This window comes from Pleurodeles waltl, chromosome 10, assembly GCF_031143425.1.
Source record: "Pleurodeles waltl isolate 20211129_DDA chromosome 10, aPleWal1.hap1.20221129, whole genome shotgun sequence".
Classification (NCBI taxonomy): Eukaryota; Metazoa; Chordata; class Amphibia; order Caudata; family Salamandridae; genus Pleurodeles; species Pleurodeles waltl.
Genome location: NC_090449.1, coordinates 699169886 through 699195548, shown reverse-complemented (window position 1 = coordinate 699195548; position 25663 = coordinate 699169886).

Below are 25663 nucleotides of genomic sequence, written 5' to 3'. Positions count from 1 at the left end.
TCCCTATTAGTCACAACCTACTAGCATATTCATTAGTCTCAATACCAATAAGCACATCAATAAAACTACAATATGGCAACTGGACTATGATTTTATTAATGCAAAGATCATGAACATTAGCACAAAACATGAAGTCAACATGAATTAAACTTCAGCAAAGTATTATTAGTACATTATTCAACAAAGCAAGAATTCAGTCATTTGTCTATTTGCATCCAGTATTAGTGAACTCCTAACTACCCTCTAATTAGCATCAGAATGTTGGGCTTCATGCAAAACAATTTAGTAACATAAATTTGGAAAACATCTAACTTTGGCCTATATCAAAAGAGCAGTTGGTACCTAGAAAGAAAAGGCAAACAGACAATTACAATTCATCATCAGATAGTTACTCATCCAAATTGGGCGGCATACAGTGACAGTCTTCGTCCTCAGGACAGCAATCGATTCGCCATCAGCCAGGATAAGCGAGTAAGGCTCAGCAGGGTATAGCAAGGACCCTTCCCCCATAGGGAGGAAAAGTGCAAATCAGGCAAGGGGTACGGCGAGGATGGTTAAGAGTATCAAACAGCTAAAGACGAAGTCTCTTCAGGAGTAAGGACAAATAACAGCATCAAAGTGGTAGGGAGGATGGCTAAGAATGGCTGAGAACAGCAAGGTAATGGCTAGGAAGAATGACTTCAAGAGTGGCAGGGTAAAGGCGAGTAATGGCTGATTTCTTCTTGTGTCACGCCGTTATATTAAACTTGTTGAACAAGTCTCTAATTTTCCATTGGGCAATATTTGGTGCATCGTTATCTCTGTCCAATAATCCGTTGCTCACCTTACTAGAATTTTCACCTAAGACAGTTCTCATGCAGTTTATTGGCTCCTGTGATTGACGTCTTCAACAGGTAGAATGTCAGGTAGGAAAAGTTACCCTAGTCACTCCAGTCAGTAGTTCCATTGTCTTCCCTTGGTTTAGACGACCATGTACCTGTTGCGAATTACACTGTTGCATTCAGCAGGCATGTCTCCTTGAGCAAGTCGGGTCCCATGAGAAAGAATTTACTACGGTTACACACACATCTCTAGCTTCTGGAAAAGTATAGCATTGTCCTTCAGGTAAACAGCGCATTGCACGTTAGAATACACAGTTAATATGAGACAAGGCAGCTAGGCCCAGACCCTTGTTAACTAAGGCCTAGTGATTAATTTAGAAAAGCCCTAATACATAACTCTTAACACTAATACAAAATTATACATTAGTACAATATTTAATTCATCATTTGTCAGTTTCATTAATCATCGTATACAGTGGTGGCCACTCCCCGTGGGCACATTTAAACTCATGCATTAATACTATTCTAACACATTTTCTATGCGGCTTTATTTTACATTATTTTGCAAGCTTTTCATGTTAATATTGATTATAAAAAATCACACTCCAACACCATCTATAGAAACTTGACAGTTTTTACATTCAGAAAAGTATTACTAATATACAGGCTAGCAATTACTGCCTGCCGGCAGGTACAAACCCCAAGACAGATGAAGTCAGGACGGAGAACAATTCTCCTTTGCTGCAGCACTGCAGGGCAGATGCATAAGATGTGGATTAAAGTTTCTTTATCTTGGCTGCAGTGACTGTATTGCATGTTAGGGAGTTCTGCCCACCACCATGCCAAGAGATGGGTTTGCAGATTACACTCACCCAGCCTTAAGGCCACAAGCCTAGCCTTGATCTACACATGGTAAGTTCAAGAGATATCATTCTGCTGCTTTTCGGAAGCGTAGGAGTTAATGACTGACCATGCATGAGAGCACTAGCTTAATACTGCCAGGTCCTGTAGTTTTGACAGTTTTCTTTGCTGTTAAAGATGTTAGCTTTTTGAAAACCTGGAAAGATAGATCTCTACTCCAAGCCTCTGTCAGTAAAAAGTCAGGCAGTTCATCCTCTAGATGTCATTTTTACAATGATGTTGGACCAATGCCCTCTAGTTCCCACCAGAATAGGCCATGCCTGGACTCTTGCAGTGCAGATCGAAGCCTATGGCAGAAATTTAGAAAGCAATTGCCTCTTGCCCAGGACTGTTTTGTAATATTGTGTTTAATCCTCACTTGTGCTGGTGACGCTCTCTTTGGTAGCTGGAGGGTGGCTCTGTAGATTCCAATGATCAATTTGTCTACTGTCCGTGCCTCCCTGCTCAAGGTGATTTCGCTTCCATAAGCTCATGCAGGAACGAGCTTTGCTTTCATCACCTGGATAGGAGGGTCCAGACTTTGACCTTGTACTTTCGTTGCAGCAGCTAAAAGAATGAACTTCAAGTTGGAGCCTTTGTTGTTCAAGGAGCACAAGTGAGAGGCAAATGAACCCTTGCTGTCCAAGAGAGTGCCCAGATATTTATAGACATTATTATGGTGGAACCATGCGCAGTTAAGTTGGCACCTGCTGTCGTGGGATGTATTTAAGCTGTAGTGGATCCTATTTAGTTTTAATGGGAATCAGGAGTTTAGCTTAGCCTTCTGGCTTGCAGGCCTGTGCCTCCATCACCTAGTGACTTTTAACACACTTAGCTTGCTCTGTTTTAGAATGTTTATTTAATTATTTCTTCTAAAATGGCAGCAATGTTTATAGTTAGGAAGATGTTTTAGTTTCACGTTATCAGTGCCACTCTGTAAAGGCGTCACTATCAGCGTAAAAGATAAAGGATATATTTAGGCATTCACATCATTTTCTTTCCCACTTTCGTGTGACAGTAACATAATGTACCTTTTTCAGGGAATTGTTTATATAATTGCTACCCCAAGCATGCCTTCTTCTATTGTTTGAGAATATTCCTCCGTTAGGGGTCCTACAAGGTCTGTATAAATACATCTCACACAGACAAGATTATTAGAGGGATTCCTACCAGATGCCATCAATGCTATCTATGCTACACGTTGCCTTGATGCAGACCCAGCCTTCACGTCCCCATGGAGTCTGATCTAGAGACCTCATTCCTCACTCTTGTTTTCACAATTCTGTTTCTTGCATTGTTCATTATCCTAATCTTTGCAGCCCATGCAATTTACTGTAGATTGCAGTCTTGTTAATAAAACCTCTTGAAAACTTTACTGCGTCTCCTTCATTGCCTGTGTGTCACTGAGACATGTTGCTCATTTGCAAAAAGGGTTATCCTCGTTTAACCACGACTCCCCTGAGATGTCTCACACTTGAGTCCATGTGTGAAGGCTGCAGTTTGGTTTGGGTTTTGGCGAGGTACTCCTTGTGAGCCGGGAGGGTTGGGATGTCAGTTGCGACTTGTTGTAGGACTGGTCTAGTCGCCTACAAACAAAAGTGCTGTCATTCCTAAACCAGCAATCTTGCCTAGAACAAGAGGTCAACTCCAACAAAGCCAAATGTAACTGTCATAGTTTTTGCTTGGTTGATTGCATACCTGTTCCTGACAGTAAACTCATGTAGGGTGGCAAGCTGTCACTGCAGGCTTATCATTGTCTGACTGAGGAGCACAGGGTCATTGGCATTTAGCAGATGGGACATACGATGACCTCCCAGCTTAGGCAGGTGACAATTTATTTCATCGAGGAGCTTTGACATGATGACTAAGTATAAATTGAAGAGCAAGGGAGCAAGAATGCAACCTTGCTTAATACCAGATTTTGCTGGGATCTTTCTTGAAATGTGTGAGCCATCTCCTAATTTGACCTGCAGCCAAGTGTTAGTATGTAGCTTTCAATTGCTCTCAGCAAAGCACACTGCAAACCCCGGCCCTGCAGGTTACCCCAAAGAGGGCCTCTTCATATGCTGTCAAAGGCATTAAAGTCCACAATGCAAGAGTGAAGCACCCGCTTAGTGCTAATTGCTTTGTCGCACATGAAGGCCTGTGCCATCAAATGTGGGGTGGTACCACACCTGTCGCTGAAGCCCCATAGATTTTTTGGAATGATCTTCCCTTCTTCTGCCCAGTCTCTAAGATCGTTGAGTAACAAACTTGCTTAAATTTTAGTATCATTGACGATTAGGACAATGAGACGGTAACGGTGAGGATCAGATTGTGCACTCCCTTTAAAGAGGGGCTGAATAAATGACCCTCTCCACAAATCCGAAATATTGTTGGTTGCCAAGCAACAGTCAAACAAGGGAGTTAGCATCTTGGTCCAGAATACTGTGTCAGAAGTAAAGAGAGTGGTAGGGAGTCCATTGGGACTGGGGGCCCCATCATTACATAACCTTGCCAACTTCAGCGCACAGTGTCCATCTGTTTGGCTTAGTATTTGCGGACAGGTTAATGGGCCATCATTCGGCGAGTCCCATGCTGGCAATTTTGTGGCCTCTGGAATAGTGAAAACTCACTCAATGGGCTGTGTGCAAATTCAGTAAGCAAGCAGTCAGTGTACGAAGCAAAGTGAGCCGTCAAGCAGGTTCAGTGATGTTAGCATTACAACCCCCCCCCCTTGATTGATCTGTGACCACAATCTTTTTGTTTGCTTGCGAACAGCAATCAGGACCAAAAGACCTAATTTCTTTCCTTCTTGTCATGCCAGATAGCTCTCCTATAAAGAAACCTTAATTGAGATTTTGCTATTAGCGATGAAGGATGCTTAACAAGTATTCACATTTTGTGATTGACTTCACGTTTCAAGGTCTTCAAGAAATTCTGTCATTTTGAGTTTGGATGAAGAAGGGTCACACTGTTTGTTACATGGCAGGAATTTAGCTTGAAATTTCTGTAATATTTGACCAGAAAAGAGCATCCACTGCCTGATAGGAGATTTACTTTGGCTTGTAGATGCAATTGAGCTCCTATCCATGGGAGAACGTTCTTGCAATTTTCATTCACCCACTTTAGTCATTTTAGATTTTCAGTCCACACTCTGGTGCTGTTGGACGAAGCAGTTTCCAATTTTAATGGACAGATAGAAAGCCTGATATCCAGTGGTATATACAGTGGTCTGTGATCTCTGTCAGAAGTGGACCCTAGAGAGAGATTTTCAACATATTTGAAAAGTCCAGCTGTGCACAGGGTAAAGTCAATATAAGAAATAGACTTTCACACAGCCCTTAACCAACCTGAGGGTATATCGCCACTAAAGCTTAAGCTCCCATTAAGGAACCTGAGGCTTAAGGGATCACACGCTGTAAGAAGAACTCAGCTAACTTACTCTGACAATTGGCCACTGGTACATTTTGAACTGGGAGATCATACTCTATGTCCACATTATCATCCTCAAGACCTATTGAACCCCCAAACAAATTAGTATTAAAATCACCGGATAGCAAAATACTTGCTGACAATAATTTTAGCTTAAGTTCAGTAAGGTTTGATACTAGAGTCCTGAATTTCTCCTTCTTACCAGACTTGGAGGGATTAATGTAGACATTAATAATCAGAAGCAAACAACTTCCATAGGCGTACTGTATGCTAAGATGACTTGCTTGGGCCCAAGGTACTTTCAGGGCAATCACTTCCGCCAAGTGATAAAACAATGTAGAGATGTAGACCGATAGGCCATCCATTGGGTGACCGTGACTGTGAGTTTTTGTGGCTGGTTTCTGGAACTCAACATAGCCGATCAGAGGAACAGTTATTTGAGCCCAAGTTTCTAGTAGCATAAGAAGATCAAAGTCCCTCCATTGTGTTGCTTCACCATTGTTCAATTTTTGCATGAGGACAAGTATGTTCAATGAGCAGAAGTTGAGGTTTGTTCCTACCTGAGCACTCTGGGGCGCAGCTTGGCTTGCCTTGTCTCTGAGAGTTCCTTGTCTGGAGAGCAGTCGACAGCCAGTTCCAACCAGCTTGTTCACTTTCTGCATTCCTAAGGCTGTATTGCCCGTGTCAAGTCTTTGTGCCCGGGACTAATCTGAGTACTCATACGAGGCAGCTGAGTAGAAAATTTAAGACCTTCACTTCCTTGTGCATTTTTTAGAATGGAGTATGTAGAATGATTGTGCTGAAGTGAGAGCACTGTTGGATAGCCTATAACTAGTTTTCTCAATTTTTATACCCCACCCTTCAAAGATTGCAGATTTTCCCAAAATAAATTCCACCCATGTTGAAGAGAAAAATGTAACTTGAGTTGGGGGTCTGGATCGTACTTTCTTCTTGGCCATAAGAACTTAAGGGGTCATTACAACCCTGGCGGACAGTGTTAAAGCGGCGGTAAGAACGCAAACAGGCCGGCGGCAAAAAAAAGGGAATTATGACCGTGGCGGAAACCGCCAACAAAGACAGCCACTTTAACACTCCGACCGCCACGGCGGTACAGACAAACAGCGCAGCGGTCACCACCAACAGACAGGCGAGAGTCAAAGTACTGCCCACAGTATCACAACCTACCAATCCGCCACCTTTTCCGGGGCGGATTCACCGTGGATAAAAACACAGCGAAAACAGCCATTTCAATGGGAAAACGCTCACCTCTACACACTCCACGAGGAAGGAGGGCACCATGGAGCCAGAACTCCAAATACTCCCTGCGATAGTCTTCCTGCTCCTGTAAGATCATCATCAACGCCGGCGCCGAAGACAACGGTGAGTACTGCACCTACGACATAGGGGAGGCAAAAGTCAGGGACACACACACGCAACACCCCCACCCCCATCCCGACCCTCACCCACTACAACACACACACCAATGCATATCCAAACATAACAGTAACAACCCCCCCAGAAGTATGCAAAGACAAAAGGAAATGAGTTCAACCATTGTAATGTATCAAAATACAGTAAGCAACTATATACAGATATATATACACATTCAACAAAATATACATCACGATTAGTAGTGCAGGTATGCACCATTCAATGTCCGTGGACCACTGGGCCCAAAATGCATGGGCGAGGCCCACACACGATACCTGAGCAAAACGGAGAGGACACTGCAGGGGCATCAGATCGAAATACAACAGGCACCTCAGGGGCAAGGGAAGGGGGGCACCTCAGCCGGATGACAGCACCACGCCAGATCAACGACGGGGCTCCATGCCCATTGATGTATCCTGGGGAGTGCAAAGCCACAGTCTCTCAAGTCTCTCCAGTGGGTGGTTTGCCCACTGTACCATCCTGGGGAGTGCAAAGCCACAGTCTCTCCAGTCTCTCCAGTGGGTGGTTTGCCCACTGTACCATCCTGGGGAGTGCAAAGCCACAGTCTCTCAAGTCTCTCCAGTGGGTGGTTTGCCCACTGTACCATCCTGGGGAGTGCAAAGCCACAGTCTGTCAAGCCTCTACAGTGGGTGGTTTGCCCACTGTACCATCCTGGGGAGTGCAAAGCCACAGTCTCTCAAGTAGATGACAGTCTCCACTGGTTCTGGAGGGGGACTGGTGCCCAGAGTGCTTCATTCTGTTGAGGACTGAGGTAGTGGATGCTGTTCTCCACTGGTTCTGGAGGGGGACTGGTGCCCAGAGTGCTTCATCCTGTTAAGGACTCAGGTAGTGGATGCTGTTCTCCACTGGTTCTGGAGGGGGACTGGTGCCCAGAGTGCTTCATCCTGTTAAGGACTGAGGTAGTGGATGCTGTTCTCCACTGGTTTTGTAGGGGGACTGGTGCCCAGAGTGCATCACTCTCCCAGTGACGGTCCCAGTTCCGTCACTGCCCCTGCCGCACATGGGCTAGCAGTGCTTGAGTTGGCGGTGATTGCCCTGTTCAGCGGTGCTTGCCCTGTTCAGCGGTGCTTGCCATGGCGGTCTTTGCCCTGTTCAGCGGTGCTTGCCCTGTTCAGCGGTGCTTGACTTTGCAGTTTCTGACCTGTTCAGCGGTGCTTGCCATGGCGGTCTTTGCCCTGTTCATTGGTGCTTGACTTTGCAGTTTCTGGCCTGTTCAGCGGCGCTTGCCATGGCAGTCTTTGCACTGTTCAGCGGTGCTTGCCCTGTTCAGCGGTGCTTGCCATGGTGGTCTTTGCCCTGTTCAGCGGTGCTTGCCCTGTTCAGCGGTGCTTGACTTTGCTGTCTCTGACCTGTGCAGCGGTGTTTGCCATGGCGGTCCCTCATTGCCCAGCGGGGCTGTGGCTGCCGGGGCCCTCCTGGGCACTGACTCTGACGGTGGTCTCCTGGCCAGTGACGATGGGACTGCCCTCCTGGGCACTGACACTGGCCTCCTGGACAGTGACGATCGGGCTGGCGGTGGCCTCCTGTGCAGCGGGGATGATGGCGGTCTTCTCCGCCGTGCTACTCTTCCCAGACTTTGGCGCTTTCTTCTGCCCCTTCCCCACCTTGGGAGGAGTCACAGCTGTGTCGACACTCCCCCCGGGACCCTTGTGAGCGGCTTTGCCAGCTGGAGTCTTCCCCCTATCCCGTCGGGCACTGTCCAACTTCTTGTGCTTCACAGGGGGGGGGGGACTGGCTGTGCTTTGGCTCCGTGTCACACTGGCTGCCCTGGTGTCCGGTGCACTCCACATCCTCTAACAGGCACCACTGGTACTGGAGATTTTTTGGCTGAGGTGCTAGTACGGGACCTATGAATTGGAGGGGGGGATGGTGGGAAAGAGTTCAAGGTTGCTCAGGAACAGTTTCTTAGGAACACTGGTACGGGTAGCTGGAGGGGGTCTGGGAGTGGAGGAAGAGAAAGTGGTTGTAGGAGGTGTAACTTTTGATGATTTGGGTGCAGGTGCATGTGCTGGAGGCTGTGGTGAGGTGGATGGATGTTGGGTGTGTGTGTGCCCGCGTTTGTGTACTTTGGGAGGGGGTGTCACAGACACACTGGGAGAGGACACAGGGGACGTGTAAATGGGAGTGGGGGTGGTGAGTGCAGGTGAGCGGGGTGTGGCGGTGGGTGTGCTGGTGCGGGTCCTAGTGGCTGTAGTGGTAGTGCATGCAGGTGAGAGTGTAGACGACACTGGGAGGGAGGAGGGAGATGACGAGGAGGGGGACACAGTGGAGGCAGTGGATGTTGCTGTGTCTGTATGTGTGTGATGCTTGTGTGAGTGCCTGTGGGATGTGTGGTGCTTATGTTTGCCTGAGCTTCCCTTGTGTGTTGACGTGTGTGCATGCTGGTCTGATGGTGTGCTTGGGATAGGCTGGGGTACAGGGGATTGGGTCTGGGTGGAGGAAGTTGGAGGGGGGAGGCGAGAGACAGGGACAATGGCTGCCATCAGTGCGGAGGCCAGAGATTGCATGGTTTGATGATGGGCAGCCTGACCAGAATGAACGCCCTCCAGGAATGCATTAGTGTGTTGCAACTCCCTTTCTACACCCTGGATGGCATTCACAATGGTAGACTGCCCAACAGTGAGTGACCTGAGGAGGTCAATGGCCTCCTCACTGAGGGCAGCAGAGGTGACAGGGGCAGGGTCTGAGGTGCGTGGGGCGAAGGTGATGCCCACCCTCCTGGGTGAGCGGGCACGGGGCGAAGGCTGAGGGGCTGCTGGGAGGGCGGTGCTGGTAGGGGTGGTGGCGGCTGTACCTGTAGAAGTTGGGGATCACAGATTTTGCCACCACCACAAGGGAGCTCCCATCGGAGGACGAGTCCATGTTGCTGGTTGCTGATCCGGTGACCACTGTTAAGCTCCTCTCGCCCTCTGTCCCACTGGTGTATTCAGAGTCCGTGGTGTGGCCCTCCATGGCCATGTGGGATGCAGCTCTCTCGTGCTCCGGTGCCACTGTACCTCCGCCTGATGATGCTGATGCACAAAAGAGCAGGGAGAGCACAAAAGGGGGTGGGGGGAACGACAGAAGAAAGACAGGTTGAATGCATGGCTTACCGCTACTGTTGGCAGGCAATACAGACACAGCAGCCCCCTTCACTACGCCGCGCTGTTGGGCTCTACTGATGCAATTCCTGGGATATGGCCTACATGGCTATAGTGGACATCAGCACACATAGATGACACAGGGGCATGTATACCTGTACTTGGCACTCTACAGAGGTGGGGTGGAGTGCCACATGGCCTGCATTACGGAGGGGCCTAGCCTACAGACCTCGCACTGGCCTAGGGAAACCCACAGCCCTCCTCCCCCACCCAGACACCTTCACTGCACGCAAGGTCCGCTGCATGAGAGTGTACTCACCCCCTTGTGTCTGCTGTGATGCCCTCAAGCGCCCATCCAACTCAGGGTAGGCCACCGCCAGGATCCGGAACATCAGGGGGGTCATGGTGCGACGGGCACCCCTCCCACGTTGGGAGGCCATCCCCAGCTGAGCCTCCGCCGTCTTCTTGCTTCAGCAGCGAATGTCCTCCCATCTTTTACGGCAGTGGGTACTCCGTCTCTGGTGGACCCCCAGGGCCCGGACGTCCTTGGCGATGGCACGCCAAATATCCTTCTTCTGGTGGGTGCTGGCCTACATGACATGTACAGGGGAATAAGAGAAGTCATTACCAACTGCACCATCGAAGTGAGTGGCCCACATCCCTGCCCTTGCCATGTGGCACATGCATTCACAGTCCCTCGTGCTCGCAGAACTCTGCCCCCTTCCTTCTTACATCCAGCCCTCTCCACCCAGGCATAGCCCATACAACTTGCACCCTATGTACTCACCTGTTGGTCTGGAGGACCGTAGAGTAGCGTGTACTGGGGGGGTCTGGGAGTGGAGGAAGAGAAAGTGGTTGTAGGAGGTGTAACTTTTGATGATTTGGGTGCAGGTGCATGTGCTGGAGGCTGTGGTGAGGTGGATGGATGTTGGGTGTGTGTGTGCCCGCGTTTGTGTACTTTGGGAGGGGGTGTCACAGACACACTGGGAGAGGACACAGGGGACGTGTAAATGGGAGTGGGGGTGGTGAGTGCAGGTGAGCGGGGTGTGGCGGTGGGTGTGCTGGTGCGGGTCCTAGTGGCTGTAGTGGTAGTGCATGCAGGTGAGAGTGTAGACGACACTGGGAGGGAGGAGGGAGATGACGAGGAGGGGGACACAGTGGAGGCAGTGGATGTTGCTGTGTCTGTATGTGTGTGATGCTTGTGTGAGTGCCTGTGGGATGTGTGGTGCTTATGTTTGCCTGAGCTTCCCTTGTGTGTTGACGTGTGTGCATGCTGGTCTGATGGTGTGCTTGGGATAGGCTGGGGTACAGGGGATTGGGTCTGGGTGGAGGAAGTTGGAGGGGGGAGGCGAGAGACAGGGACAATGGCTGCCATCAGTGCGGAGGCCAGAGATTGCATGGTTTGATGATGGGCAGCCTGACCAGAATGAACGCCCTCCAGGAATGCATTAGTGTGTTGCAGCTCCCTTTCTACACCCTGGATGGCATTCACAATGGTAGACTGCCCAACAGTGAGTGACCTGAGGAGGTCAATGGCCTCCTCACTGAGGGCAGCAGAGGTGACAGGGGCAGGGTCTGAGGTGCGTGGGGCGAAGGTGATGCCCACCCTCCTGGGTGAGTGGGCACGGGGCGAAGGCTGAGGGGCTGCTGGGAGGGCGGTGCTGGTAGGGGGGGTGGCGGCTGTACCTGTAGAAGTTGGGGATCACAGATTTTGCCACCACCACAAGGGAGCTCCCATCGGAGGACGAGTCCATGTTGCTGGTTGCTGATCCGGTGACCACTGTTAAGCTCCTCTCGCCCTCTGTCCCACTGGTGTATTCAGAGTCCGTGGTGTGGCCCTCCATGGCCATGTGGGATGCAGCTCCCTCGTGCTCCGGTGCCACTGTACCTCCGCCTGATGATGCTGATGCACAAAAGAGCAGGGAGAGCACAAAAGGGGGGGGGGGAACGACAGAAGAAAGACAGGTTGAATGCATGGCTTACCGCTACTGTTGGCAGGCAATACAGACACAGCAGCCCCCTTCACTACGCCGCGCTGTTGGGCTCTACTGATGCAATTCCTGGGATATGGCCTACATGGCTATGGTGGACATCAGCACACATAGATGACACAGGGGCATGTATACCTGTACTTGGCACTCTACAGAGATGGGGGGGAGTGCCACATGGCCTGCATTACGGAGGGGCCTAGCCTACAGACCTCGCACTGGCCTAGGGAAACCCACAGCCCTCCTCCCCCACCCAGACACCTTCACTGCACGCAAGGTCCGCTGCATGAGAGTGTACTCACCCCCTTGTGTCTGCTGTGATGCCCTCAAGCGCCCATCCAACTCAGGGTAGGCCACCGCCAGGATCCGGAACATCAGGGGGGTCATGGTGCGACGGGCACCCCTCCCACGTTGGGAGGCCATCCCCAGCTGAGCCTCCGCCGTCTTCTTGCTTCAGCAGCGAATGTCCTCCCATCTTTTACGGCAGTGGGTACTCCGTCTCTGGTGGACCCCCAGGGCCCGGACGTCCTTGGCGATGGCACGCCAAATATCCTTCTTCTGGTGGGTGCTGGCCTACATGACATGTACAGGGGAATAAGAGAAGTCATTACCAACTGCACCATCGAAGTGAGTGGCCCACATCCCTGCCCTTGCCATGTGGCACATGCATTCACAGTCCCTCGTGCTCGCAGAACTCTGCCCCCTTCCTTCTTACATCCAGCCCTCTCCACCCAGGCATAGCCCATACAACTTGCACCCTATGTACTCACCTGTTGGTCTGGAGGACCGTAGAGTAGCGTGTACTGGGGGAGGACCCCGTCCACGAGCTTCTCCCACTCCTGTGCAGTGAAAGCAGGGGCCCTTTCCCCAGACGCACGAACCATTGTCTCTTCCAGACCGAGGTTACAGCAGCACTTGCAGTATAGGTCCTCTCCTGTCGAAGATCAGGTATCGAGTGATTCAACAGATAAAAAATGGCGGTCACGTCTGCGGCGGTGACGTCCACGGCGGTGCGTATCATCACCGCCGGCGCACTTCGCCATTGGCTCCTGGGACCCATAGGGTCCAATGTTGACCAATGCAGCATTGCGCAGCGGTCTTCGACCGCCTACCGCGACGGTGTACAACGCCAGCGCAGTTACCTCACATCCCATTGTCCCAGTTTAGAGGTCAGACAGCCGCCATTTCAGGGGCCCACATGGCTTCATTTTCAACTGCGTCACACATACCTAGGCCTGGACTCTACACACTTACAGACAACTTTTTGGATTATGTTTCGTGTTCTGTGTAGCTGTGGGTACATACCTCTGAGTTGCTTGACTCTGTGGTCACTGTTGTCCTTCCTAGGCACCATCAGCTGGGACATGTGAGGAGGTGGCGGAATCCTCCGGTGTACCGACCGCTGGTGGACCTGTTGACAATGGAGGAGTGACATTAAATCATCACCTACAGGTTTGACCGTGCCACAATCCAGGAACTGTGTACCCAGTTGGAGCCTGACCTTATGTCAGCAATCCGCCATCCCACAGGAATCCCCCCTCAAGTGCAGGTGCTGTCAGTGCTCCATTTCCTTGCAAGTGGGTCTTTTCAAACAACAGTGGCCATGGCATCAGGGATGTCCCAGCCTATGTTTTCCAACGTGTTGTCCAGAGTGTTGTCTGCCCTGCTGAAACACATGAGGAGCTACATAGTTTTCCCTCAGGTGGAGGATTTGGCTACTGTTAAAGGTGACTTCTATGCCCTTGGACATATCCCTAACATCATAGGTGCCATTGATGGGACCCATGTAGCTCTGGTCCCCCCCCACGGGAGTGAACAGGTGTACAGGAACCGGAAGTGGTATCATTCCATGAATGTACAGATGGTATGTTTGGCAGACCAGTACATCTCCCAGGTAAATGCTATGTTGCCTGGCTCTGTGCATGACGCCTACATCCTGCGGAATAGCAGCATCCCTTATGTGATGGGTCAACTCCAGAGGCACCGGGTGTGGCTATTAGGGGACTCTGGTTACCCCAACCTGTCATGGCTACTGACCCCAGTGAGGAATCCCAGGACCAGGGTAGAGGAATGCTACAATGAGGCTCATGGGTGGACTAGGAGGGTGATCGAACGCACCTTCGGCCTCCTGAAGGCCAGGTTCAGGTGCCTCCATATGACAGGTGGTTCCCTATTCTACTCACCAAGGAAGGTGTGCCAGATCATCATCACCTGCTGTATGCTTCACAATCTTGCTTTGCGATGCCAGGTGCCTTTTCTGCAGGAGGATGGTCCAGATGACGGTGTTGTGGCAGCTGTGGAGCCTGTGGACAGTGATGAGGAGGAAGCAGAGGAAGAAGACATTGACAACAGGGACTCAGTCATCCAGCAATATTTCCAGTGACACACAGGTGAGAACACTTTCTTGCCTTCTATAAGTACTTTCACACTTCTACCTTTATCTTGTCTGTCAATTTCAAGCAGTATTTGGTAACTGAGTTGTACATTTCCATTACGGTTTCACAGGTGTGGTTACCAACTTGTGTCATCTGCTTGCATCCTTCATGGACTTGTGATGTGTGACATAGGTATGTTGACATTACATTTGATAACGGATTTTGTCACTGTCATAGCTAATACACATTTTCTAAATCACAGACTGACTCCAGATTGTTTTGTGCTTCAAGGGTGTTTATTGAAGTGCTAATTATTGGAGGGGGTGGTAAAATGGTGATGGGTGATGGTGGAGGAATGTCCATGGCAGAGTCCAGTCTATTAGTCTCACAGGTGCACTGCCCATATGGGCATAGGAAGTGAAGCTGGGGCAGTTCCAATATGGACAGGTTTACAAAGTGGGACAGTGGGATGACAATCGGGGTGGTCTCATTTCTTGGCGGGGGTCTTGCCATCGTGCTCTGTCCTGTTCCTGGATCTCAGGGACCGCTTGCGGGGTGGTTCTCCGTCTGCAGGGGGTGGGGTGCTGGTGTGGTGGTCCTGTGGCGGGGCGTCCTGTCCACTAGAGCCGGCGGAGGTGGTGGGCAGTTCATTGTCCATACTAATGTCAGGGGCCCCTTGGAGCGCCATGGTGTCCCTCATGGTGTTCTGTATGTCCTTCAGCACCCCTACGATGGTGCCCAGGGCAGAGCTGATGGTTCTGAGTTCCTCCCTGAACCCCAAATACTGTTCCTCCTTCAGGCGCTGGGTCTCCTGAAACTTGGCTAGGTCCGCAGCCATCGTCTCCTGGGAGTGGTGGTATGCTCCCATGATGGAGGAGAGGGCCTTGTGGAGAGTGGGTTCCCTTGGCCTCTCCGCCCCCTGTCTCACAGCAGCCAGTTCCCCTGTGTTCCTGGGCCTCCGTCCCCTGGACTGTGTGCCCACTACCACTGCCCCCAGGTCCCTGTTGTTGTTGGGGTGGTGGGTTATCCTGGGTTCCTTGTAGTGGTGGACACACAGCTGATTGACGTGTCCTGGGGACGGAGGTATGGGCCCACTGGGTGGGTGCTGTGCTGGTGTTTCCAGAGGGTGGAAGGTCTGTGTTGGGGTGTGCCTGTGCGAGGGGAACCGACTGTCCCGAGGCCCACGATGGTCCGGGCTGGTCATCTGGATCCAGTTGGCCAGAGCTGCTGTCATCACTGTGGGCCTCTTCTGTAAGTGGGGTACGGATGTCTGGACCCTCCTGTCTGATGACGTTAGGTAGTGGTCCTGCAGGGGTGTAAAAGCATGATTATTGCATCTGTGTGTGTCATGGTGTGCAATGGGTGGGTGACCGTGTACCCCAGTGCTAGCATTCCAGTGTGGGGGCTTGTGTGATGATGGTTGGGGGGTGTTATGGGTATGTGCAGTGGGCATGCTTTAGTGAGGGGTGACCATGCTTTGTTGTGTCATGCAGGGCTTGGTGTTGGGATGGGTGGTTTGTGTTATTAGTACATTAGTGAGGAGTTGGAGTGATAGGGTAGGGGGTGAGGGTGGGGATGTGTGATAGCATGCAGGTAGGGTGGGGGATATGATAGTTAAGATTTTGTTACGACTCAGTCGTCCCATTTCCAGGGGGCACTGTAAGGGGACTGTCAGAAGCCTGGGAATCACCTTGAACACCTATCTAGAGTCCCTTGCTGACTCCTGTTTGTTTCTCTTTTCTCCATGGTACACTTGTGTAGGACTACATTTGCTTCTTGGGACTGCAAATCCCATAATGCACAGCTTGGTAGTCAGGAAAACCCAGATTTTGTTTCCCATTGTTTTCAATGGGAGAAGTCCAGTTGCTCCTTTTCACTGGATCCTCTCCTCCAGGACTTGCAAGTGTCCGAAACCACACACACCTGAAACCTCTCCTGTGCAGCCCAGCTTGGAACTGCTTATAATTAGCCATTTCCTCAAGCTCCCCGTCTTGCATCGGACTTCAATTCCTTTGTGTTACAGACCCCTTGTCGGATGGTGTTCCAGTTTTGTTCCTGTTCTGTTCCAGCCTGATCCTGTTTGCTGTTTCTCTGCCCTGCTCCTGATTGTTTCAGCCAGAGTCTGCTCCTTACTTCTTAGCCTTGTACCTGTTTGTTTCTTCCAGAGCCTGCTCCCTGTTTCTCTGCCCTGCTCCTGCCTTGTTTCAGCCTGAACCTTCTCTCTGTTTCCCAGTCCTGTTTACTGCTCATTTCCTACTCCCTGTATTCCAGTCCTGTCCTTGCCTGTTCCAGCCAGAGCCTGTTCTCAGTTTCCCAGTCCTGTCTCTGTCTGTCCCAGCCAGACGTTTGCGCCCTGTTTTCAAGTCCTAGACCCGCCTTTGCTTCAGCCTGAGCCTGTTCCTAGTTCTTGCCTCTGCCTCTTTGTTTGTTCCCTTCTGTTTCTGTTTCTTCTTGGTTCTTTGTGTCTGGTAAGTGTTCTATCAGTCTTCACCAGTGTATATGTGTCCTCCTGTATACTGGGGTTGGCTCCTGGTTTCCAGGAGGCAATTCCAGCCCCCATCCTTGTCCAGTGTTATACGTTGTATTTCGTGCCTAACAGTGACAGTTTGCTATTGCTGTTTTCTCAGGAATCGCCACTGTGTTTCGAGCTGGACCCACAAGAGCGTGTCCTGTGTATGTAAGTACTATCCTTGTTTGTGCTCTAGGGTCCAGAGACAGAATCACTTCTGCTGCCTCCTTTCTATGGGGCTGGCAGGGTGACTATCTGTAAGAGCAAACTGCACAGAGGCATTGAGATTCCCTGTCACTGTGGGAGGTTCTGCGCCTTACTCTGTGTACAACCCCAGTGTGCTTGTCCACTGGTAATCCGTTTCCTGTTTGTTCACACAAGGGTTGCTCTGCTTTTACTTTCCTGTTTCCTGTGCCTATACATAGCTGTCCTTTCCGTGTATGCCTTTAGCTGCTCCTCTGCCCCAGTGTACTACCTCTTTAGGATATTCGGTGACCTCAAGGGGTGTTCCAACCAAAGTCCTGATCAGACCCACTCGAAAACGGGGCAGAATGCACGAACCAAACATTTCAAGCTCTCCTGGCAGTAAAGGCACACACAAACCTAAAGGGCTTTCCTATCATGTTCCGACACCCCTTTCTAAGCCTATACATTCTCTGAAATCCTCTAAAAAAGACCTTAGTTTAAAGGATAGACTTGTTAAAGAAAACCATAACTTGCAAGTTCAGTACTATACTGAGTGGCTTGCTAATCTTTCAATGATAGACTATTATGTTATTTGTGGCTATGACCCCCAGTCCCTGTCTGTAGAAGAATTACAAGGACGTAATCAGTTTTTGCAATATCTATTAGCTGAAGCCAGTAAGAATGTTCGTAACCGTGGAAGTGCTTTTGCTACCTCTGCACAAGACACTCACACTCAAGAAAAACTGGTTAATTCCTTGCCTCATGCTAGCGCATCCCAAGTTCACTTCCAGCACTCTGCCAAAACAAAGAACCCTGACACTGTTCAAGAAGCCACACTAGGGATTCCCTTGTTTTCTGTTGAGTGCTTCACCCCATCTAGGCCAGTTTCTCAGACTTCAAAGTGCAGTGCTGACTCTTATAAAGACCTATCAGTCCCTCAGAGTTTTCAAGTCAGCAGGCTAGACCCTGTATCTAAGGGATCAGTAAAGACTGTGGGATTCCTTAGTTCAACTCAAATGGCTTGTGCTCCTCCCAAATTGGATGACAGTACATCAGTCTCAATTCCTAAGTGTTGTGCTGACTCGTGTAAAGATCTACCAGTCCCTCAGTGCTTTCAAGTGAGCAGGATAGAACCTGTATCAAATGGATCAGTAAAGACTGTGGGATTCCTTAGTTCCACTCAAAAGGCTTGTGCTCTTTCCAAACTGGATGATAATACACCAGTCTCAATCCCTAAAAGCTCTGCTAAACCCTTTTCTATTCTGAGTGGGTTTGATAACAATATGGACATACACACACTAAAAGAGCAGTTTTGGCAAATTAAAAGGCAGATATCAGACTTCTATGATGAATATGTTGTAACATACACAAGAAATCTTGCACATGGGCTCTTTTCATCAATGCATATTTCACTGTTGGCAGAACCAGACATTCTGTTTATCTGTAAGGTAGAAGAAGTAACAGAGCAGCTGATGGAAACTACTGCAAGGCAATTTGAAAACCTGAAAAAAGAAAATGATCACCAGCTTTCGCTTAAAGAACAGTATGCTACCTCATGTGCCTCTCCAAAGACTGCTATAAAGCAGATTTTCCCTGCTATGAATGAATGTCAAGAGACTGCTCCAGTTATAAATATATCAGCCTCTTCTTCAGACTCTCTCTCAGCTTGTAGTTTTCCAGAGAATATCCCTGTGCAGTTGACTGAATCTCTGACATCTCTGAGAGATTTGACACCTCTTGATTCAAAGGATAGATCAGAGTCTTCAGAAGGAAGTGTCTCAGCCCCTCTATCAGAACAAATAAAGCCAAAGGAAGAAGAGAGTTCTGATGCAGACTCCAATAGCTGCACCTTAAGAAACCAAGATATGACTTTTCTGGAAATTAATGGCAAGTTGTGCAACAGTGTTGAAGAATCTGAATCTAGTGATGACAGTGGTTCCTGCCTTGCTGTGAACAAACCTGCAGATAGTGCTGTTCAAATGGCGCACACACCAGAATTTTCAGGTTGTGGGGATACTCCTGCCCTTTCAAACAATATCATAGAATTTTCAGACAATGAAGAGACAGTTCCTGTTTCAAGTGAACTAATGGATTTTTCTAACCGTGAAGAAATACCCGCAATTACTAAGAATGTAATGGACTTCTCAGAAAGTTTAAAAATCTCTTCTGTGTCAAAGCAAACCGTGGAGAATTCAGACAAGGAAGAAAGCCAGCAATCTGAAACTAAACAGCCTGTCATAAGAAATGAGATCCTTCTCCTAGAACTGGACACAGTTTCAGCCTCAACCACTGATCCTGACCTGCTGATCCCTGCCAATGTGTATCCTGTTTCCAGCTCCACGATTAGTGAAGACAAGATCTCTGAGCTACCGGTATCTGATCTTGATGTAAAACCAGCCACACCAATGTCACCTGCTGTGTCCCTGAAACTAAAGACTCCTGAAAACCAGCAATCTGAAACCGAAGTTCAAGTGCTGAAAGATGTAATATTTCCCACTAAGACTAAAGACTTGAATTTGAATCTTGTATTCGAAGATCTGATGATAAGTACTGTTCTTAGTGTTTTATTGCAAGAAACAATCATCAATTCAAAGGCAAGAGCTGAAAATGTAGATACCAATGTAAAGGCGATTTCTGAAGAGACTCCGGTTCCATTTCTTTCCAACGAACAACCTTTCAGTGTTAACAGAGTTGAAGATCAACTACCTGTAGTAGAAACGCTTTGCAAAGAAACCATTTCTGATACCATGAATACACCACAGAGCACTTGCAATGATGAAATCTCAGTCTTGTCTGAAGATCACCCTAAAGAATTAGCTTGTGGAACTTCTACATTTTCAGATGTTAATCGAGATTCTAAAGACTTAAAAACTCTTGTTGATCCTGTGATTGATACTCCGAAGTCATCCAAAACTAAAGAAAATTCTGAATTTTTCATGTTCACCTTGAGAACACCAGTTACCCATGTCTCCCAAGTTTCTATGCTTTGCAAGCCTCAGACCACAATCAATGCAAATACTGCTGCAGAAACAGACATATCCTGCTTGTCGGAAGGAGTTACAGACTTACTAATACGCCAATTATGTCCTCCAAAGAAGACAGTACTGAACAGGAAACTAAAGTCCTAAAGAATACTGCCCATGATGCAGTTCCAGATCTCCTTGCTCCTGAATCCACTTTACCAGAAACCAACTCCATGCACTCCTCCCGTATCAGTCGAACAATAAAGAGGAAAGACATCGGAGCCCATATGGGTATTAATACATGCTTTGCTCATTGGAAGTTTCACCTATGGCAGGACTGTAAACTTATCAACCAAGGTTGGTGTTGGATTTTCTTGCTTTGGCTTTTCCTCTTCAACTTTTTTCAGCCAAAGGATCGCCTTCTCTTCTTGAGCGGACTGGTGGGAGGGGGTATACTGTTACGACTCAGTCGTCCCATTTCCAGGGGGCGCTGTAAGGGGACTGTCAGAAGCCTGGGAATCACCTTGAACACCTATCTAGAGTCCCTTGCTGACTCCTGTTTGTTTCTCTTTTCTCCATGGTACACTTGTGTAGGACTACATTTGCTTCTTGGGACTGCAAATCCCATAATGCACAGCTTGGTAGTCAGGAAAACCCAGATTCTGTTTCCCATTGTTTTCAATGGGAGAAGTCCAGTTGCTCCTTTTCACTGGATCCTCTCCTCCAGGACTTGCAAGTGTCCGAAACCACACACACCTGAAACCTCTCCTGTGCAGCCCAGCTTGGAACTGCTTATAAGCAGCCATTTCCTCAAGCTCCCCGTCTTGCATCGGACTTCAATTCCTTTGTGTTACAGACCCCTTGTCGGATGGTGTTCCAGTTTTGTTCCTGTTCTGTTCCAGCCTGATCCTGTTTCCTGTTTCTCTGCCCTGCTCCTGATTGTTCCAGCCAGAGTCTGCTCCCTACTTCTTAGCCTTGTACCTGTTTGTTTCTTCCAGAGCCTGCTCCCTGTTTCTCTGCCCTGCTCCTGCCTTGTTTCAGCCTGAACCTTCTCTCTGTTTCCCAGTCCTGTTTACTGCTCATTTCCTACTCCCTGTATTCCAGTCCTGTCCTTGCCTGTTCCAACCAGAGCCTGTTCTCAGTATCCCAGTCCTGTCTCTGTCTGTCCCAGCCAGACGTTTGCGCCCTGTTTTCAAGTCCTAGACCCGCCTTTGCTTCAGCCTGAGCCTGTTCCTAGTTCTTGCCTCTGCCTCTTTGTTTGTTCCCTTCTGTTTCTGTTTCTTCTTGGTTCTTTGTGTCTGGTAAGTGTTCTATCAGCCTTCACCAGTGTATACGTGTCCTCCTGTGTACTGGGGTTGGCTCCTGGTTTCCAGGAGTCAATTCCAGCCCCCATCCTTGTCCAGTGTTATACGTTGTATTTCGTGCCTAACAGTGACAGTGTGCTATTGCTGTTTTCTCAGGAATCGCCACTGTGTTTCGAGCTGGACCTAGAAGAGCGTGTCCTGTGTATGTAAGTACTATCCTTGTTTGTGCTCTAGGGTCCAGAGACAGAATCACTTCTGCTGCCTCCTTTCTATGGGGCTGGCAGGGTGACTATCTGTAAGAGCAAACTGCACAGAGGCATTGAGATTCCCTGTCACTGTGGGAGGTTCTGCGCCTTACTCTGTGTACAACCCCAGCGTGTTTGTTCACTGGTAATCCGTTTCCTGTTTGTTCACACAAGGGTTGCTCTGCTTTTACTTTCCTATTTCCTGTGCCTATACATAGCTGTCCTTTCCGTGTATGCCTTTAGCTGCTCCTCTGCCCCAGTGTACTACCTCTTTAGGATATTCAGTGACCTCAACGGGTGTTCCAACCAAAGTCCTGATCAGACCTGCCCGAAACCGTGACAGATTTGACTTACCAGTGTCCATTCCTCCACCGACTCCTCCGAGGCCCTCAGGATGCATAATGGTCAAGACCTGCACCTCCAATGTTGTTAGTTGTGGGGGTTCACCGCCAGTCCGCTGAACCGCGATGTTGTGCCTGGAGACCACGGAACGCACCTTCCCCCGCAGGTTGTTCCACCTCTTCCTGATGTCCTCCCGATTTCTTGGGTGCTGTCCCACTGCGTTGACCCTGTCGACTATTCTTTGCCATAGCTCCATCTTCCTAGCTATGGAGGTGTGCTGCACCTGTGATCTAAATAGCTGTGGCTCTACCCGTACGATTTCCTCCACCATGATCCTGAGCTCCTCCTCGGAGAACCTGGCGTGTCTTTGCCATTCCATGGGGTGGTGTAGGTGGTGTGGGGGGTGGTGTATGTGGTGATGAGTGTGGTGATGTGTAGTGGTGAGTGGTGTTTTTTGCGTGGATGTTGTGTGGGTGATGGTGTTGTGTGCCTCTGTGTGGTGGGGTTGTCTATGCTGTGCTCTCTCTCTGGCCTTCGTGAAACATTTTTGGTCGTAGGGGTTTGTGGGTGTGTGTTTTATATTGTGTTGGGTGTGTGGGAGTGGTGTTTGTATGTGTATCAGGTGTGTGTATTTTGCATTGTCCAATGTGGCGGTGTTTTGGAGATGTGTGTGTATTTTGAGCGCGGCGGTGTGTACCACCAATGGAATACCGCGGTTGAAAGACCGCCACGTGGATTCGTGGGTCGTGATAGCATGGGTGTGTTTCTGTTGGCGTGACGGTGGAGGATTTGTTTTCGCCAGTTTATCACTGACCTTTGGTGTGGCGGACTTGTGTGGGTGTCTGAATTTCAGCGGATTCCGAGATGTGGGTCATAATAGCTGTGGCGGATTTCCGCGGCCGCGGCGGTGTATTGGCGGTCTTCTGCACGGCGGTAATCGCTTTTTACCGCCAATGTTGTAATGACCCCCTTTATCTTGAAAATGTCCACAGATTTACTGTGTTGTAAGTCAGGAATCAATTGCAGCAGAAGAATAATATTGCCCCTGTTTAAGCTGTCATGACTTCCCCATGTTTTATAATTAGGTATGCAGACCAGTTGATTAAAGTCCAGGTGTTCTGGTGAGTGGTTGGTAAGGTCCCGGGCATTCAGCCCTGGAGAAGGAGGATGGAGAGACAAGTTGTCAGTCTGCCTACATTCCCTTTGGAGTGCTATGTTGGACATACAAGGGCAGGGATTTTGAAGAGGAACTGATTTATTACAGTTCTCGCTTAATTCGTTGATCTTGTTTAACATGGTGCTCAGGTTGTTAGGGCTGATTGGATGCATTGGGGGTAGATTGACAGTCTGCCTTCTTCCTGTTGAAGGACATAATATAACAGGGATCCTGAAGAGAATCTAATTTATTAGAGTGCTCTCTTAATTTGTCGCCCTTATTTAACACAGCACTTGGATTATTAGGGCTGATTGAATGTATTACACTATGAGAGGGACATAAGGTGGCCCTTCTTCCTTAGTTGTTGCCAATTGTTCTTTACCCTGGCTAATATCCAAGACTGGAAACCATAAAGTATCGGAACTTGTTGCTTCTCCAGGTAGTACTTTGGGAGCTTTTTTCACCCACCGATCAGCTACTGAAATTAAGGGTGATGCTGTAGCCTGGACTGTAGGATCCAGAGTGTATGTTTCTGTTGTGCTTGTTAAAAGTGGGATAAAACATCTCTTGTTTTACTGTTGTAGGTGCTCTAAGAATCTTGTTTCATTATTTCCTTAGTCGTTTGTGAGACAGATTACTTAGTTTTGCCGGAAATGTGTTTCTGGGTAGGGAAAAAGAAGTGTTGTGATGTTGAGGAGGCTCGGTTGTCACATATGCAATAGAGGGTACTTCATTAATACTTTAACTGCAGGAACCTTTCCTGAAGACCTTAAAAAGGCATACATATGGCCCATTATTGTGGAGAAGTGTGGCTCAATGGTTAGAGCAGCAGACCCTGAAGCAGAGATCTGGCTCAAGACCAGGGTTCAAGTCCCCCTTCGGCAGGTCTTGGGCTCAATTCCCCTTGACCAGATAATTCTCGCCTCGGTGCCTAATCTAATTCATGGGTCCAACTCTGGGCAATAGCTTGCTTAATCTCCACAACGGCCCCAACAGCGCTTGGATGCCTCGCTTCACCCTGGGGGTGCTCAGGAGTGGGCGCCTCACAGGGAAAAGCCAGGAGGGGTTCCATAGCGGTATGAGTACAGTGCCTTGAGACCCTAACGGGTGAGTAGTGCGCTATACAAGTGCTAATTTACATTTTACATTTACATTATTAAAGAAAATGAACCTGTACCCACAGAACCCCAACAACTACAGGCCGCTTACAAATGGACCTTTCCTGGACAAACTGATAGAAAGAGCAGCATTCACCCAGATGTCACAATTCATTGAAGATATCTCAATACTTTCAGACTACCAAACTCGATTCCACCCAGGAAGAGACACTGAATCTGCACTCATCGCAATCTGGGATGGTCTTGAAAACACAGTGGATCACAATGGAGTTGCTGCACTACTTCTCATGGACCTCTCAGCTGCCTCTGACACTGTTGACCACGGTACCCTAATTAAAAGACTCCACGAAGCCAGCATGGAACGAACTGCTCTTGACTGGATCACATCCTACCTTCAAAACAAAACAAATGTTATCTATTCTCCCCCTTTCTCGTCTATACCCTATTTCACAAAAGCAGGAGTCACTCAAGGTTCAACCTATGCTTTTCAACATCTGTAGGTACCATCTTGCCTGGCATGCTACCCCCATTTTTACATGTATGTCAGTTTGTTTTTGCCTGTATCACTGGGATCCTGCTAGCCAGGACGCCAGTGCTCATAGTTTGTGCCCTGAATGTGTATACCTGTGTAGTGACTAAGGGGGTCATTCTGACCCTGGCGGCCGGTGACCGCCAGGGTCACCGACCACGGGAGCACCGCCAACAGGCTGGCGGTGCTCCCGAGGGCATTCTGACCGCGGCGGTTCAGCCGCGGCCAGAAAGGGTAAACCGGCGGTCTCCCGCCGGTTTACCACTGCCCTTGTGAATCCTCCATGGCTGCGGAGCGCGCTGCGCAGCCATGGGGATTCTGACACCCCCTACCGCCATCCTGTTCCTGGCGGGTCTCCCGCCAGGAACAGGATGGCGGTAGGGGGTGCTGCGGGGCCCCTGGGGGCCCCTGCAGTGCCCATGCCCATGGCATGGGCACTGCGGGGCCCCCGCAAAGTATTTGGGTGTCTGCTAAGCAGACACTGAAATACGCGACGGGTGCAACTGCACCCGTCGCACCCCTGCAACTACGCCGGCTCAATTCTGAGCCGGCGTCCTCGTTGCAGGGGCATTTCCTCTGGGCCGGCGGGCGCTCTTTTGGAGAGCGCCCGCCGGCCCAGAGGAAATGTCTGAATGGCCGCCGCGGTCTTTTGACCGCGGTGCGGTCATTCAGCGGCGGTACCTTGGCGGACGGCCTCCGCCGTCCGCCAAGGTCAAAATGACCCCCTAACTGTGTAACTGAGGCTCTGCTAATCAGAACCTCAGTGCTTATGCTCTCTCTGCCTTTAAATTTGTCACTATAGGCTAGTGACCACTTTTACCAGTTTCTAGTGGCACACTGGAACACCCTTCTAATTCCCTAGTATATGGTACTTAGGTACCCAGTGTATTGGGGTTCTAGGAGATCCCTATGGCTGCAGTATTTCTTTTGCCATCCATAGGGAGCTCAGACAAATGTTTACACAGGATTGCCACTACAGCCTGACTGAAATAACGGACATGTTATTTCACAGCCATTTCCCCTGCACTTAAGTAACTTATAAGTCACCTATATGTCTAACCTTTACTTGCTGAAGGTAGGTGCAAAGTTACTATGTGTGAGGGCACCCTTGCACTAGCAAAGGTGCCCCCACATAGTTCAGGGGGGCCATTTCCCCAGACTTTGTGAGTGCGGGAACACCATTACACGCGTGCACTACATATAGGTCAATACCTTTATGTAGCTTCACAATGGTAACTCCGAATATGGCCATGTAACATGTCCAAGATCATGGAATCGTCC